The sequence below is a fragment of the Miscanthus floridulus genome, chromosome 4 (assembly GCF_019320115.1).
Source record: "Miscanthus floridulus cultivar M001 chromosome 4, ASM1932011v1, whole genome shotgun sequence".
NCBI classification, from domain to species: Eukaryota; Viridiplantae; Streptophyta; class Magnoliopsida; order Poales; family Poaceae; genus Miscanthus; species Miscanthus floridulus.
The window spans coordinates 73755288-73774129 of NC_089583.1; the positions used below are offsets into that span (position 1 = coordinate 73755288).

Genomic DNA, 18842 nt, shown 5'->3' on the forward strand with positions numbered 1-18842 from the left:
GCACAATGCCACACGCACATGCATTTCTGCATGCACCTAAAACTGATATACTCCCTCCGTCCCATTGAGTTTGTCGTTGGAAAACCGTGCCCGCTCTGGCGCCGCAATGATCAGCACTAGATCACGATGACCCAGATGGATGCCTACGCCTACAATAGCCCCTGCACTGCATGCGAGGCAACGTGGTATGCAACCTTGCATCACAAAGGCCTTGCAGCATATAGCCGCAGCAGCCCTCGGGCGCTGACGCGCGCGCATCTCCAGCCGCACATCCTACTTCACCATGCAGATGAGACGATGGCTAGAGCCTAGAGCATTCCTGCATGCATGAGTGGCACGGACGGATACGGCCACAGGAATCATAGGCCAGGGTAGGCAAACCAGAGGCGGGTCATAGAAGGTTGCACGCCGCACGCAGGCAGAGACATTCTAGAACCCGGGCACCTGTCGCTAGTAGCAGCCGAGGCCCCAGCGCAAAAGCACGAGCCTGGGTGCATGAGGACAAGCATGGCCTAGTTGGAAAGAACAAGGGTCCAACATTGCCCAGTAGAAACAGACACCACCGAAAAAGAGGGGAGCCCGGGACGAGACAGGATGCTTCAGCGGAAAAGTGGCTTGCGCGAACACGCCTCCTGCCTATTTAAGCCGCACTGTTGTGCGCGACTCACTGCAATATCGCAATTGTCGTGCATCCATCTTGGTGAGCGAGAGACCTAGACTAACCGGCAGGTCAAGAAGATCGAGTTTGTGCATATATGTATGCTTCATTTTTTTAGTGTTTTCTCAGCTTATTTTGTGTTGCTTGATACGGTTGTTTGTTGGTGCTTCTTGGATCTGATGATCTTAGTTAAGGAGCAAGAGAACCATGGCAGAGCAGCGGCAGCCGGAGCAGTAAGAGATGAACACTGTTGGCGCTAGCAGAGGCCTCAGCCTGCCTCGAGGGTTTCGCTTCCACCCGAGTGACAATGAGATTGTCAGCATCTACCTAAGGAACAAGGTGCACAATAGGGATTTCACCAGCACCGTCATCACAGAGGTCGATCTAAACAAGACTGAGCCATGGGACCTCCCGCGTACGTAACAAGCAGCCTTGATATGTAAATATATACACCCTTGTCGTGTTTGATCCAAGCAGTGGATGCATGCTGCTATGCTAGTGATCAATATATGGACTAATATATGGCGATTGATTCGTTCACATGCTGCAGGAGAGGCAAAACTAGGCGAGAAAGAGTGGTACTTCTTTTACCAGAATTACCGCAAGTACCCGACAGGGCTAAGGGCGAACCGGGCCACAAAGGGCGGTTACTGAAAGCAACCGGCAAGGACAAGGAGGTCTACAATACCACACACGTTGGCATGAAGAAGACGCTCGTCTTCTACAAGGGCAGGGCTTCCAGGGGCGAGAAAACGAACTGGGTCGGCTAGTGATGAAGCCGCTCCTACAGTGACGTGCTCGGGAGTCCAGAGACCAGCCGTCCATACAAATGGAACAGCAGGGATGGCTGGTGATACGAGCCGCCCCTACAAATAGGTCAGATTTGTAGGGACGGCTCACCAGCTGCCCCCTGTATTTCTATTTGTAGGGGCGGCTGGTGATTGAGCCGCCCCTATAAATGCCCGCGTATAAATACCTCTGATTTATATGGGCGGCTCCATCACCAGCCGCCCCTACAAATGACCTGCATTTAAAGCAAACTGCAGCACATTCTTTCTCCTCGGGTCACTCACTCTAACCCGTAAAAGAAATGTGGGGAGGCCTTGGGCACCTCCCAAAAATTGCTCTACTAAGGGGAAAATGTTTTGGTCTCAAATCCTTTGGTGGAGAGGTTGTAAACGGTAAGAAAATGCTATTCCACATTTTTTTTAAAGTTTTAATGGTTGGTTAGTGAGTAATTAGAGTTTTGCTTTTCTCTCTCTTCTATGGTGCTTAAGCTACTTATGAAGCAAATTAGACTCAAGTTTTGAATGTACTAGGGTAAATTAGGGAGGGGAACAAGATCATACCCTTATTTGGTCCATGTTTCTTGATTTTAGTGAATAATTAGTTAGTTTTATGGATGTTTCATGTGCATGTAGATCTAGATCTAGGGTTTGGTTTTTTTATTAATTTCGGTTTTGTAAATTTATGTTTGATGAAATTAGACTAGGGTTTACATGAAAGATATTGGGTAAAATATAATTGCTGCTAATTGTTGTCTTTGAAATTGTTTATTGTAATCAACAAATATGTATTTTAATTATTTATGGATAAATGGACCATTAATTATTTTTCTTCTACCATGGTGTGTTTGTATGCTTCATGTAATTATATTTGATTTATATTCATATATATCTGAAGTATATACAATTATTCTCAAGTAATTATTAATTTGATTTATTTATATATATATCTGAATAAGTAGTCCTTTATGTTTGTTTTGTTGTTATTGTAAAAGATGGAGTACAGGAACTCTCGGATGTATGGTTCGTTAAGGTTCAAGGCAGGTTTCCATGAAGAGGTGGATAAATTTATTGAGGCCGTAAAGAAGCATGCAACGACATTAACAGAGAATAAGGATACAATTATTTGTCCCTGTAAAGATTGCAAGAACCGTATGGCATGGACAGATGTGACTATCATCAAATCACATTTGATTATGCGAGGATTTGTTGAGGACTACACAGTGTAGATTCATCATGGTGAAACGGTTATTGTTAACGATGAGGACGAGAAGGAATACGACGACGAAACCATAGAATCCCTGTCCCAATATTCAGCAGAGCTTGATGCACGAATGGATTAGGAGTTTGGCAATGAACAAGGTGGTGATGCTGGTGGTTGGGATGGTAACGACGAAGGTGGTGCCAATAATGATGGTGGAGCACGTGTCGGGGATGAAGATGATTTGGAGGACATAATTTGAGCCCTTGGACCAGAGATTTTACTAAATAGCTCAAAAGGTCTAGAAAATTTAGAAAGGGTGACAAAAGCATCGAAGGAGACTGTGTATGGTGTTGAAATGGTTGTCCGACACATTGGACATCGCTAGTTTTTGTGCTTGAGCTACTCATCCTGAAGGCTAAGTACGGCTGGTCAGACTGTAGTTTCAATGATCTATTATATCTCCTGTCATGGGTGCTACCATAACCAAACTCAGTTCCCGCCAACACATACCAAGCGAAGAAGGTCATAAGTCCATTGACAATGGAGGTTAAAAAAATCCATGCATGCCCCAACCACTGTATACTTTTTCATGGCGAAACGTTCAAGTCACTGGATAAATGTCCCCGGTGTGGGGCTAGCCGGTACAAGAACAATGACCTTTACGGTGGGGACGAAGCCTCCATGGGGGAAAAGAGGAATAATAAGGGTATAAAAAAGGTGCTACAAGAATCTCAGCCCTCAGAGGACACTCCATTAGGCAACGATGCAAAGCAGAGAAGAATTCCTGCCTTGGTAATGTGGTACCTGTCAGTGACCGACCGCTTGAGACGTATCTTCCTAAACCCTAAAGAAGCCGCACTCATGACATGGTGGGATGATGAACGCAAGGTGGATGATGATAAGATTACACACCCGGCTAATTATAGTCAGTGGCAAAGGTTCGATGAGAAGCACAAAGAATTTAGCGATGACCCAAGGAATGTACGGTTTGGCTTGAGCACCGATGGAATGAATCCATTCAATGAGAGGATGAGCGACCACAACACTTGGTCAGTGATCTTGACCATGTACAACATCCCAACGTGGTTGTGTCAGAAGAGAAAGTACCTTCTCCTCACTATTCTTATTTCTAGACCTAAACAACCAGGCATTGATATAGATGTGTTCCTCGAGCCTTTGATGCAAGAAATGGAGAGACTATGGAGGCATGGAGAGCCGATGTACGATGCGTTCCAAAAGGAGGACTTCATATGTAGAGCAATAATATTTGTTACTACCAATGATTACCCTATGCTATTTGCTTTGTCTAGACAGATCAAAGGGAAGACGTGATGCTTGGTTTGCTTGGATGGTACTATATGGGTGTACCTGGATGCATCCAAGAAGATAGTTTACCTAAGGAACCGATGCTTCTTAAAGACAAGTCACAAGTAACACAACAAATTGTTCTTTAGATTTTATGACAACACCCCAGAGATTGACCCCCCTCCGGAGAGACGTCATAACGAAGAACACGTGTACAGAATGGTGAAAAACATACGCGTCGTCTATGGAAAGAAGAATCCGGATGGGACGAACAGAGATAGAAGCACACCTCCTGTCGAAGGTGTACCTTTCAAGAAACAATCGATCTTCTTTCAGTATTTGCCTTATTAGCCAGACTTAGAGGTCCCCCATGCCATTGATGCTATGCACATGCAGAAGAATGTCTTTGAGAGTCTCATTGCAACCTTGATGGACACAGGCAAGTCAAAGGATGGTCTGAAAGCACGGAAAGACATGGTGCAGCTAAACGTGTTGCCACAGCTTCACCCGGTACCTAAGGCTAATGGAAAATACACTCTGTCCGCGGCGTGCTTCAACCTAACACCAGACGAGAAGAGAGCTATATGCACTTTCCCAAGGGGGGGTCAAAGCCCCCACTTGGTTTTTAGCAAATATGAAGAAGCTAGTGTCGATGAAGGACTTGTCAATAACACACAGTAGGGATCATGATTGTCATGTGATGCTGACAGTGTTTCTACCTATTGCAATCTGGGCTATAAAGCTAGAGTTCTTGAAAATGGCCATCACCCGCATGTGCTACTTCTTTTCGAAGATCTCACAAAAGATGATTGGCAAGCAAGAGCTGAGTGACCTACATGAATTTGTGGCGGAGACATAAAACCAACTAGAGATGTGTTTACCTCCTACTTTTTTTGATATAATGCCACATCTCACGATTCACATGGTTCATCATATACAAGCACTGGGCCCTTGCTACTTGCATAAAATGTGGTCCTACGAGCGGTTCATGTCGGTTCTAAGTCGATACGTGCATAATCAAGCATACCCAGAGGGCTCCATGATAGAGGGTTATAGTACTGAAGAAGTCGTCGGGTGCTGTCAAGAGTACCTAAAAGTATAGAAAAGGATTGGTAAACCCGATTCTCGTCATAAGGGTAGGCTGGCTAGGAAGGCACCAGTGGTAGAAAAGTGTTCATCGACCATGATTACAAAGAGGTGAGTCGGGCGCATTACAGTGTCTTGCAGAGTACACAACTGATGCAATCGTACATTGATGACCACTTGGCTATCATTATGGTGGAGAGAAATGGTCGTTCAGATAATTGGGTCATGAAACAACACAAGCAATGACTAACTACATAGTTGAAGGACCAAAATATACCGCCTAGAGAAACCATAGACTCTATTACCATCAGTAGGTTGGCAGAGAGGCCGTTGAGACAAGTGACATCTTGGAATGTGAAAGGATCAAGATGCCCAAGAGGGGGGGGGGGTGAATTGGGCTAATTCTAAATTTCTTTGCAATAATTAAATCCTATGGTTAGCCCAATTAACCCCTTGTGCCTAGATAGTGTTTCTAATTGTTCTACCGCACAAAAGACTTACAACCTAAGTTCCAATCCTACTCTAGCATGGCAATTCTATGAATGTAAAGATAAGAATTGAATTGCACAAAGTAAATGCTCAAAGTAAATAGAGAAGGAGGAACATGGCGATATTTTGCCAAGGTATTGGAGAGTCGCCACTCCCCACTAGTCCTCGTTGGAGCACCCGCACAAGGGTGTAGCTCCCTCTTGATCCGCACAAGGATCAAGTGCTCTCTATGGGTTGATTCTTCGACACTCCGTCGCGGTGAATCACCCACAACCGCTCACAACTTGGCTTGGGTCATCCACAAGCTCTTCGGATGATCACCAAGCTCCCAATCACCACCAAGCCATCTAGGTGATGGTGATCACCAAGAGTAATAAGCATGGACTCTCACTTGACCATGACAAGCCTAATGAGAATGCGGATGCACACTTTGCTACTCTTGATCTTCACTAATGAGGGCTCTCTTTGGGATTCTCAAATCTCAATCACCTCACTAGGACCTTGCTCTTCTTGGCACTCTCTAAGGTGTTTCTCAGCTGTTGGAATGAACAAAAGTACCCCCCACATGAGCAGAGGTTGTATTTATAACACCAGCTGAAAAACAAACCGTTATGTGCCTCTATGGGGTGACCGGACGCTCCGGTCATGTTGACCGGATGCTCTGGTCATGTTGACTGGACTCCAGTGGTTAAGTGTTGACCAGATGCTGGCAGCGTCCGATCAACACTGACCGAACATGTCCGGTCATGTTTTCTCCTCACTAGAACCTTGCTGATGTCGACTGGATGCTGGACCTCCAGAGTCCGGTCACTTGCCGAGCAGCGTTCGGTCAGTAACCGGAACCTGATCAGCGTCTGGTCAGCATTGACCGAACGCGTCTGATCAGGATTCTCCCTCTTTGGGACCTTACTGGAGTTGACCGGACGCTGGCCTTCAGCGTCTGATGCCATGACCTCGCAGCATCTGGTCACTTCCAGACACTTTCACCTTGGTCAAATGAATTGACCGGACTCTAAGCCAGCGTCCGGTCACACCGGAGCCAGCGTCCGGTCAATATTTGACCCTCCATTCACTTCCAACTCTTGATCATATGTGAATGAAGTTTGCTCCATTGGATCAAAGGGCTATTGTGGAGCTACCTAGTGCTAGTTTTAACAAGTGTGCACCACACCTAACTCACTAGTCTCACCTAGGTCAAGCTACCCATTCATACCCCCTCTTAATAGTACGACCAAAGGAAAAACAAAGTCCTAAACTACTCTAAGTGCCTCTCCAACTCCAATCGACATTTAAAACTAGTCCATCCTTAACATTGTCGTCCATCCTTTGAAAACCAAAATGATTTCCATCATAGGGGCATGACAACCTTGATTGCCCAAACGATCTCCATTACCGTGACCTAACTCAATTGTTTTTGCAAAACACATGTTAGTCACAGTAATCATGTATTGTCATTAATCACCGAAACCCAACTAGGGGCCTAGATGCTTTTAATCTCCCCCTTTTTGGTGATTGATGACAATACTACCTCGAGTATGTGAAAGAGATGAGGTTTTTAACATGCTTGGTTCATATAAGCTTTTGGCAATAAGAACAAAAGTGTTAGACAAGCTTATATGACCCAAGCCATCATGATGTACTCAAAAGATATGAAATAAATATGAGTACAAGTAATAAAGCTCATTTGCATCAGAGTAAAATGCGGAAGCAAAGGCAAATGAACAAAACACAAGTGATATGACATATAAAGAATTCAAAGTAGAGAGCACACAAGTCATATATCATGATCACATAGATGTCACTATCACATAGATATAGTAGTAAACATGAATGCATAATGTATCACACACAAATGCATAATAGTGTATCTCACATATAGAAACTCCAAATGTAATAGATAAGCTAATATAATGACTAAGCTCTCCCTAGATAAGTAGCTCCCCCTAAGCCTAACATACTCGAACCCTCTCCCCCTTTGGTGTCAAACACCAAAACCTAAGGGTCGGTCGGTAGGGCTGCAGCGGATGAGTCGGGCGCTGAGGTACAAGGAGCAAGGTGGAACTAGATGCCATCATCATCTGATCCTGAACTGTCTGACCCTCTGTAGCTGGTAGTGATGCTAAAGTAGTCTGGGTTAGATCAGGAACTAGTGCTGCTGTAGGCTGGTATAATTGAAGCAGCTGGCTCTGATGATGCCACGGAGGAGGGGAGCGTCTCTGTCATCGCTATGATAGGTGCAGCCATAGAAGGACCTAGAGCATGTAGGTATGGAGGAGTGGGCTACCCTGTCAACTCATTGAAGGAGGCTCCAAGACTCCTAGAGACTGAAGTGTCTGGCTCAAGAAGCGATGATGTCTGTGCCGATGTGAAGCCCGTCTGGAGTGGTGTGAACTGTGGGGCTACCATTGGCGAAGTGAACCACTAGGACACCTGCTCTATCGGTGAAGCATACTATGCTAGTGGCTGTCCCTGACTCTAAAGCCCACTAGGCTATAATGCTGGAGTCATCAAAGTGGTAGCAGGCTGACTAAGCTAGGGCGAAGCCTATGGCGGTGGGGCCCTAATCACCTGCACTACATGCTGCATGAACCCGAGAAGCTGCTGCTGCATGAGGATCTACTACTGATGCATAGCCTGCTGCTGCTGCTATAGAGCCTGTGTCTGCTGTTGAATAACAAGCTGCTGGCGCTGGAACTCGTCCTGCCGAGTCTAGAACTGAGCAAGTGTAGCAGCTGTCTCCTGAGCCTGTTTGGCCTGGTCCTGCCTCATCTGCTCAAGTATAGCAAGAAGAGCGGGGTCAGTCTGCGGGGTAGGTGGCGCTGAACTGGAGCTACCGACCTCAACATTATGTCGTCGTGGAGGCATCTGTGGAATGGGCTGGTAGTCATCATCAGAAGTGTCACTGGGCTCGCTAGTGACCAACCCCTCCTGCTGAGCAAGCTGCTCCTCCTCTGTGGCTGCAATGCCCCTAATAATATCATCCTATTAGGTTGTAGTCTCTAGCACCTCTGGACGATGATATGGTTGACTAGGTGCCTATGGTGTACTGTGGTGGATCATCTGAGTTAGGTTATAAGCAGGAAACTCTGTAGTGGCACCATTGTACTTAGCAATCATCTTAGGCGACCTAACTATAACTGCTCTATGGATAAGGAATGTGACCCAATGAGCATAAGGTAGCTACCTGTGACCTCTGAAGCCCTTAGCTATAGTGTCCTCCATCTCTAACAGAAGAAGATCCCAGATATCAAAAACTATCTGTTGCATGAGAGAGTTGAGAAGCCATAGCTGAATCTGGGTCAATCCCTCTCTATATCCCATCCTTGGAAGTAAAGTCCTCCTCATAATAGCCTCAAGCACGCGAGCAGTGGGCGTGAGATCACTGGGGTTCCTCCTCAACCCCTCACTAAAGGGCTCTGTGAAGTAGTGACGTACCAAGTCTGTAGGGGGTACCATGCCACCATGAGGGCATCTGGGGGTGTAGTCTATCCATAACACACCTCATGGAGCCTGACTGGCTGCTCTTGAAGCCTAAGAATCTCCCTGACCCTGGTGCTCGTCAACCGATAGTCTCTGCCACCAAATGCAAAGTGAATAAACCTGTGGTGGGGGTCAATCCAGAGAGATGCATAGAACTGATGAACCCAAGATGGAACATATAATCCGGTCTATCCAATCAAATCTGTCAGCCCTGGCAGATATGCAAGGTAGGGGTGAATGTGCTCTCTAGCTGCTGCAACAATAGACTCTATGTTGCACACTCTTTAGGGTCTGAATACTGCTCCACTGTTTAGATAGGCATTGTAGAAGTCCTCCTACAGGGGTGTATAGAATCCCTCTGATGCTCTCTCATCCCTCCTGGGTGGAAACCACACCTCAAAGTCAATGAACCTCAGCTGCTGCACCTGCTTAGCCATGGTGGCCCTCAGGTCAAGGTGGGTCACTGGAGGCAGACCCTGTGGTCGAGGCGGTGGACGAGAACCCCTGCGCTGAGTGACTAGCCTCGGTGAAACTAGGACACGAGTATGACTAGAGTGGCATAACTATGGCTGTGGTGCTGGCTCTGTCTCCTCGGCCTGTTGGACCTACTCACCCTCCTAAGACTGCTGTGCTAGCATGGCTCCTGAGTCTGCTAAGCTGGCTGAGGCTCCTAAGTCTGCTGTGCGGGTTGAGGCTGCTGCTGTGGCTCCCCCTGAGGCTGAACCTCATCAATGGCAACACGCCGTCCTCCAATCATGAGGGTCCCAGCTGGACCACCATGAAGATGCTCAACTCACTGAAGTGTAGCCATCGCCTCTGGTGAAAGCGAATCAGCAATCCAGACTCCACTGCGAGTGCCTCCTCTCTCGACACGCTCTGTGACCTCTGCAACTACGGCAGCTCTCACTGTATCTGCATCTGGATACTTGCGCTTCCTAACTGCCAGCTTCTTGGTCGCCTTGCCTTTAGGTTCTGTAGGCTGGTGAGGTGGGGGCCTCGGATCCTCGTCACCGGGACCACCTCCGACATTCTTTGTACGAGCCATCTAAAAGATCTGAGATGAATCAACTGCCCCTAACAAAGAAACAACTGCCTCTGACAAAGATCAACTGTCACTGACACTTTCAAGGCTTGGCCTCGTTCCGTACTCACGAGCTTGGCCCCGAGTTGACTGACAACTACCACTGACACCTCAACGGAACCGACTCGCTACACGATGGAATAGAAAGGATATACAAATAAATACAATATATCTAAAGATGCGAAACCCTAGGAAGCAAGCAATTTCGATATGAAATTGAAATGACTAGCTTGCTACCTAACGAACCGGCGATTCGAGAAGAGAAGAGACGTCACGCGGGGAATCACCAAATCACGAGCCTAGGGTTAGGGTTCTGGCTCAATGAAGACCGAGCAATTGCAATGAGAACACTCGAGCTTGGCTACAGTGAGGGTGGAGCTAGGGCTAGAACAGGGGCTTGGCGGCGGCGTTAGGGTTGCATGGCAGCAAGGAGCAGAGAGGCGTGGGGAGGCACTGCAGGCGGTGGCGCTGGACACGAGGCACACGACGACTCTGGCTCGACATGGAGCAGTGAGCAGGTCGTAGCACCAAGCATGGACGGCGTGCAAGGCACGACGGTGATGCACGAGCAAGGCGATGCAACGATGTGGGAGGCAAGGGCACGGTGGTGCTCGGGAGCGTGAAGCATGATAGCGGAGGTGAGCTCTAGAGGCAGCGCGAGCGAGTGGCAGCAGTGCTCGGGCGGCGGTGAAGGCGGCGGCTTAGGGTTAGCAGGCGCGGTAGATCCAGGAAGGGAAGAACGGTAGCTCTCGTTATAAGGGGATCCCCCATGGATCAGATAAGGAAACAGAGAAGAGTCCTAAAACCGCACGAAATCTACTGACTAGACGCTCTGGTGGCAGTGACCGGACGCTGCCACCTAGCGTTTGGTTGATTACAAAGGTCCAAATCCTCTAGAATCATGATCGGACGTGTCCGGTGGACACCGACCGGACGCAGCCAGAGTCCGGTCAATACAGCCTTCGTCTTTTTCCTCACGACTGGACGCTAAAAGCCTTCTGATCGGACGCTGAAAGCCAGAGTCCGGTCACTCCTTCACAGCATGTTCACCTCCTGTGAACTGACTGGACGCTAGACTCCAGAGTCCGGTGCAGCGTCCGGTCACTCTTTCTTCAGCAAATCTTCAAAGTCCTTCGCGTTGCCTGTTCCTAATCAAGTCCCAACTTGAATAAGATCCAAATAAACACCAATTGAGACTGATGTGAGTGACCTCTCTCAAACCCTCAACTTTTTTAAAATATTTTGCCTTAGGCTATAATTATTTTTAAGAAATTAGGCAATAAGAGGGCAATTTGAAGACAAACGACAAACAACAATCATGCATATGCAATGCAATACTTGAAGGTAAATCTAGTTGCTTGTCAAGTTTGATCCAAGGTTAAGCTTCTTCACATGGTTTTCGGCGGTTATCTTAACCATGTTAGACAAGCCCTATATGCATTACAAAACATTAAACATGTTGTATATTATAATATAATGCAAGGGACAACACAAGCTTAATTTTTAGTGAAGTTACTAAAATCAAGCACATTGAGCTTATTTTGTAATCTACAAAATGTTGCCTCATCTAGCGGTTTAGTGAAGATATCCGCCAATTGATCCTCGGTCCTTAGACCTTCTAGTGATATATCATTTTTAGCAACATGATCTCCAAGAAAGTGATAGCGGATATCTATGTGCTTGGTGCGAGAGTGTTGAACCGGATTATTTGCAAGTTTTACCGCACTTTCATTATCGCACAAAAGAGGTACTTTATCTAGAACAACACCATAGTCTAGCAAAGTTTGTTTCATATAAAGTATTTGTGCACAACAAGCACCCACGGCAATGTATTCCACTTCGGTGGTGGACAAAGCCACACTATATTGCTTCTTGGAGGACCAAGACACAAGTGATCTACCAAGCAAATGCCACCCTCTGGATGTGCTCTTTCTATCAACTTTGCAACCGGCATAATCCGAATTGGAATAGCCAACTAATTCAAATATAGCTCCTTTGGGATACCAAAGGCCAATGCTTGGTGTGTGCTTAAGATACCTAAGGATTCTTTTTACGGCAATTAAATGAGTTTCCTTAGGATTAGCTTGAAACCTAGCACACATACACACACTAAATATGATGTTGGGCCTAGATGCGGTCAAATATAACAAGCTACCAATCATAGAATGGTAGAGAGTTTGATCAACTAGGTTACCTCTCTCATCTAGGTTGAGATATCCATTGGTTGGTATTGGAGTCTTGATTGGCTTACATTCATCCATCTTAGATCTCTTGAGAAGATCATTAGTATATTTCTCTTGAGAGATGAAAATCCCTTCTCTCATTTGCTTGACTTGAAAACCAAGAAAGAATGTAAGCTCTCCAATCATTGACATCTCGAACTCATTCGACATCAATTCACCAAATTCTTTGCATGAATCTTCATTTGATGATCCAAAGATGATATCATCAACATACACTTGACAAATGAAGATATGCCCATCAAGCTTCTTGGTGAATAGTGTGGTGTCGACCTTCCCAATGGTGAAGCCCTTCTCAATGAGGAAGTCTCAAAGGCGCTCATACCAAGCTCTTAGGGCTTGCTTAAGCCCATATAGTGCCTTGGACAACTTATAAACATGATTAGGATATCTAGGGTCTTCAAACCCGGGAGGTTGATCAACATAGACTAGTTCATTAATAAAGTCATTTAAAAATGCACTTTTCACATCCATTTGATAAAGTTTTATTTTATGATGTGATGCATATGCAAGGATGATACGGATGGCTTCTAATCTTGCAACCAGGGCAAAGGTCTCTCCAAAATCCAAACCTTCAACTTGAGAGAACCCCTTTGCAACTAGTCTTGCCTTGTTCCTCATGACAACACCTTGATCATCTTGCCTATTTTGGAACACCCACTTTATTCCAATGACTCTTGCACCTTTTGTCCGCTCTTCAAGAGTCCAAACTTCATTACGAGTGAAGTTGTTCAACTCTTCATGCATGGAATTTATCCAATCCGGATGTTGAAGAGCTTCTTCTACCTTTGTAGGCTCAAAGCAAGAGACAAAAGAGTGATGAGCAATAAATGAAGCAAGTTTTTGAGATTGAGTCATTACACCCTTTAATGAACTCCCTATGATGAGATCTTGTGGATGATCTTGAAGTAGAGGTATATTTCTTCTATGGACCACTTGAGGGGCAGGTTGTGGAGCATCAACATCTTGTGCTTATACCACCATTTGTTTATGGGAGACATGAGTATCTTCATTTTCTATTCTCCCATCTTTTTCACCATCTTATGGCACACTTGATGAAGAAGGTGGATCAATCACTTGTACATCATCTTCATCATCTTTAGGCTTGATGTCTCCAACTGGAATATTCTTCATAGCCTCCCTCAATGGTTCATCACCTACATCATCAAGATTCTCATGTGCTCCTTGGGAGCTGTTAGATTCATCAAATTCTACATCATATATTTCTTCAACCAAGCCAGTGGCATGATTAAATACTCTATATGCTTTGGACTTTGATGAGTAACTAACAAGAAAACCAATATCACAACGTCTTTGAAACTTCCCTAGGTGTTGCCACTTCTTTTAGATGTAGCATTTGCAACCAAACACCCTAAAGGATATGTCCGGCTTCTTCCCATAGAGCAACTCATAGGGTATCTTGCCAAGAAACTTTTAAAAGAATAGGTGGTTGGATGCATAGCATGCGGTGTTGATTGCTTCTGCCCATAGAGCTTCGGGGGTGTTATACTCATCAAGTATTGTTCTTGCAAGAGTGATCAATGTTCGGTTTTTCTCTCAACTACACCATTTTGTTGAGGAGTATATGTTGCAGAGACTTCATGTTTGATTCCAACTTCATCACAATAAGCTTCTATGTTTGTGTTGTCAAATTCTTTCCCATTGTCACTTCTTATCTTCTTAAGCTTCACTTCAAATTTATTTTGTGCTCTCTTGGCAAACTTCTTGAAACAAGATGCAACTTTGAATTTGTCATGAAGGGAGAATACCCATGTATACCTTGAATAATCATCAACAATCACAAGACAATAAATATTTCCTCCCAAACTCTTGTATGTTGTTGGTCCAAATAAATCCATGTAAAGGAGTTCTAGCACTCTTGCGGTTGACATGAAAGCTTTTGTTGGATGGGTATTTACAACTTGCTTTGCCGGCTTGACATGCACTACAAAGCTTGTTCTTCTCAAACATCACATCCTTCAACCCTCTCACCAAATCATTCTTCATAAGCTTCTTGAGTGAGCTCATCCCAACATGAGCAAGTCTTCTATGCCATAGCCACCCAAGTGTTGTTTTAGTGAATAAACATGTCCTCAAGTTTGCATCTTTGGAGGTGAAGTCCACTAGATATAGGTTGTTGTATCTAAATCCTTTGAATATCACATGATCATCATCCTTCTTGGATACAACAACCTCTTTCTCGGTAAATAAGCATTGGAAGCCAAGATCACACAATTGTCCAACGGATAGCAAGTTGAAACTCAATGAAGCAACATATAGCACATTTGAGATTGCCACTTTGCCCAATCCTTTGACCTTGCCCTTTGAGTTATCTCCAAATGTGATTCTTTCTTGCCCATCTACTTCTTCATCTAGTGAGGCGAACATACAAGGATCATCGGTCATATGTTGTGTGCAACCACTATCAATAACCCAATGACTTCCACTGATCTTGTAGTTCACCTACACACAAGAGATCAAGCTTTAGGAACCCAAACTTGTTGAGGGCCCTTCACCTTCTCAACAAGTGACTTTACAACCTAAATTTTTTTAGGCCTATTCTTATTTGGAGGTCCTAAGAACATCACTTTCATGTTCCCACTATAATCCTTTCTAAGCATGTAGTGAGCATTGAAGGCAAAGGGTCTAGCATGCTTGGGCAAGGGTTGTGGTGGTGGAGTTTGGCACTCATGAGCAAAGTGGCCTTCTTGTCCACACTCAAAGCATCTCTTTGGCTTTGGCTTTGGCTTTGATTGTTGTTGTTGAGCTTGTGCCTTCTTCTCTTTGTTTGCCATGTACCCAATGCCACTTCTATCCATCTTCATGATGGTGTTCATTAGAAGCTCACTTTGAAGATACTTGCCTCTAGTGAACTTGCTCAATCCAATCTTGAGATGCTCTTTTTCCAACTTGAACTTCTTGTTCTCTTCCTTGAGTGCATCACTACTTTTATCTTCCTTGAGTGCAACATTGTTTCTCTCTTCCTTGAGTTTCTTGTTTTCTTCTTTTAGCTTCTCATTCTCAAGAATCAAGTCACCATCATGATCAAGAGTTTCTAGCACAATGGTGTTGTGGATTTTGAACTCTTCAAACTCCTTTAGCTTTTTATTGTCATGCTTGAGCTTGACATACTCATCATAGTCATTGCACTCAACCACTTGCTTGCCTTTGCCACTAGATCCTTGCTCAATGCTCTTATCAATTAAATCATCACATGATGTAGCTATATCAATCTTAACAACATAGTTAGTAGCATCATGTGGCTCATTGGGTAAAAATTCTTGAGCAATAACAAGATTATCATGATTAATCTTGAGAGTAGTATATTCATCTTTTAGATTATTATGGCTAGTGATGAGCTCTTTGTGCACCCACTCAAGTTTATCATGTTTATCTTTAAGCTCTTTCTTAAAAGATTTGATCTCCTTGAGTTTGGATGACATAGCATCATTTGCTTCTCTAAGCTCAACACTAGCCTTTTCGGCTATCTCACATTTAGCTAAAAGAGAATAATTCTTAATCTCAAGCTTTTCATTTTGAGCTCTAGTCTTTATAATGATCTTAGTGTATTTCTTTAGCAATTTACCAAGATTATCATAAGTAGGTGACTCATATTCATCATCATCGCTATCACTATCACTATCATCATTATGAGCATGATCATCACCACTACTATCATCATCATGTGATACCTTTCGTTCACCTTTGGCCATAAGGCATAGGTGTGTAGAGGATGATGGCGGTGGCGGCGGTGAAGATGATGAGTCAATAGCAATGGTGGCCACCTTCTTGTTGTCACTATCATCATCGGATGATCCACTAGATGAATCAATGTCCATGAGCCAATCACCAACGATGTAAGCCTTTTCACTCTTCTTCTTCTTGTGGAAGTCCTTGCCATCTCTCTTCTTGTATGGCTTGTTCTTTTTCTTCTCATCTTCATCTTCATTGCTTGAGTCATCTTTCTTGCCCTTGTTCTTGTTCTTGAACTTGTCTTTCTTGGGCTTTGTGCATTGGTGAGCTAGATGACCAAGTTCTCCACAATTGTAGCAATCCATCTCGGAGATTGGCTTCCTTCTAGAACTAGCGAAGAACTTCTTCTTCTTGCCATCAAACTTGATGCCACTCTTGTTGAGCTTCTTTAGCATTTTGGCAGTCTTCTTCACCATGAGAGCAAGACTTTCATCATCAACTTCATCATCACTTGAGCTCTCATACTCAAGTCTTGCTTTGCCCTTCTCTTGACTAGCTTTGAATGCTAAGTCCTTATCTTTCTTCTTGGTAGAGGATGAGCCATCTTGTGGTGTGATGTGCATGTACATCTCATGAGCATTGATCTTTCCCAAGATTTGTGTTGGTGTAGCGGTGGAAAGATCACCTTGACGTAGCACGGTCACAATATGCCCATATTTGTCAATGGGGAGGACACTTAAGATCTTTCTCACAACATCGGATGGTTGCATTTGAGTGAGTCCAAGCCCATTGACTTCCTCTACAAGAACATTCAAACATGAATACATTTCATTAGCACATTCTTTAGGAAGCATTTCAAAAGAGTTAAGCTTTTTCATGACAAGATGATAGCGTTCCTCACGCTCACTCTTAGTTCCCTCATGGAGCGCACAAACGTCCGACCATAGTGCATGGGCGTCTTTATGGTTCCTCACCCGATTGAACACATCTTTGCAAAGGCCTCTAAAGATGGTGTTTCAAGCCTTTGCATTCTACTTCTCGTAATTCACCTCATTGCCTTGTAGGTTAGTAGCATCCTAAGGTTTTGAGAAGCCTTGTGAGGTGGCTCTAAGTATACCAACATCTAGAGCCTCTAGATACGCCTCCATGCGAATTTTCCAATAAGGAAAGTCATCTCCCTCAAAGATAGGAGGAGGTCCATCCTCGTGAGAATCTTGCTCTAGGTGGTTAAGCCTAAATACGTGAGCACGAGGCTCCGATACCAATTGAAAGGATCAAGATGCCCAAGAGGGGGGGTGAATTGGGCTAATTCTAAATTTCTTTGCAATAATTAAATCCTATGGTCAGCCCAATTAACCCTTTGTGCCTAGATAGTGTTTCTAATTGTTCTACCGCACAAAAAGACTTGCAACCTAAGTTCCAATCCTACTCTAGCATGGCAATTCTATTAATGTAAAGACAAGAATTGAATTGCACAAAGTAAATGCTCAAAGTAAATGCTCAAAGTAAATAGAGGAGGAATGTGGCGATGTTTTGCTAAGGTATCGGAGAGTCACCACTCCCCACTAGTCCTCGTTGGAGCACCCACACAAGGGTGTAGCTCCCCCTTGATCTGTGCAAGGATCAAGTGCTCTCTATGGGTTAATTCTTCGATACTCCGTCACAGTGAATCACCCACAACCGCTCATAACTTGGCTTAGGTCATCCACAAGCTCTTCGGATGATCACCAAGCTCCCAATCACCACCAAGCCATCTAGGTGATGGCGACCATCAAGAGTAACAAGCATGAACTCTCACTTGACCACAACAAGCCTAATGAGAAGGTGTATGCACACTTTGCTACTCTTGATCTTCACTAATGTGGGCTCTCTTTAGGATTCTCAAATCTCAATCACCTCACTAGGACCTTGCTCTTCTTGGCACTCTCTAAGGTGTTTCTCAGCTGTTGGAATGAGCAAAAGTACCCCCACACACGAGCGGAGGTTGTATTTATAACACCGACTAAAAAATGAACCGTTATGTGCCTTTGCGGGGTGACTAGACGCTCCGGTCATGTTGACCGGATGCTCCAGTCAGTACACCCCAAACTCTAGTGGTTAAGTGTTGACCAGACGCTGGTAGTGTTTGATCAACACTGATCGGACGCATCCGGTCACGTTTTCTCCTCACTGGAACCCTACTGATGTTGATCGAACACTGGACCTCTAGAGTTCGGTGACTTGCTGAGCAGCGGCCGGTCAGTAACCGGAACCTGATCAGCGTCCGGTCAGCATTGACCAGACGTGTATGATCAAGATTCTCCCTCTTTGAGACCTTACTGGAGTCGACCGGACCCTGGCCTTCAACGTCTAGTGCCATGACCTCGTAGCGTTCGATCACTTCTAGACACTTTCACCTTGGTCAAATGAATTTACCGGACTCTAAGCCAGCATCCGGTCATACTGGAGCCAATGTCCGGTCAGTATTTGACCCTCCATTCACTTCCAACTCTCGATCATATGTGAATGAAGTTTGCTCCATTGGATCAAAGGGCTGTTGTGGAGCTACCTAGTGCTAGTTTTAACAAGTGTGCACCACACCTAACTCACTAGTCTCACCTAGGTCAAGCTATCCGTTCATATCCCCCTTAATAGTATGGCCAAAGGAAAAACAAAGTCCTAAACTACTCTAAGTGTCTCTCCAACTCCAATCGACACTTAGAACTAGTCCATCCTTAACCTTGTCGTCCATCCTTTGAAAACCAAAATGATTTCCATCATAGGGGCATGACAACCTTGATTGCCCAAATGATATCCATTACCGTGACCTAACTCAATTGTT

At 44.8% G+C, this 18842-nt stretch overlaps 1 pseudogene; it reads left to right on the plus strand.

Moving 5' to 3' along the window:
* Positions 1-865: 865 nt before the first annotated feature.
* LOC136548650 (NAC domain-containing protein 20-like) overlaps positions 866-18842 on the plus strand; it is a 43639-nt pseudogene continuing 25662 nt past the window's right edge.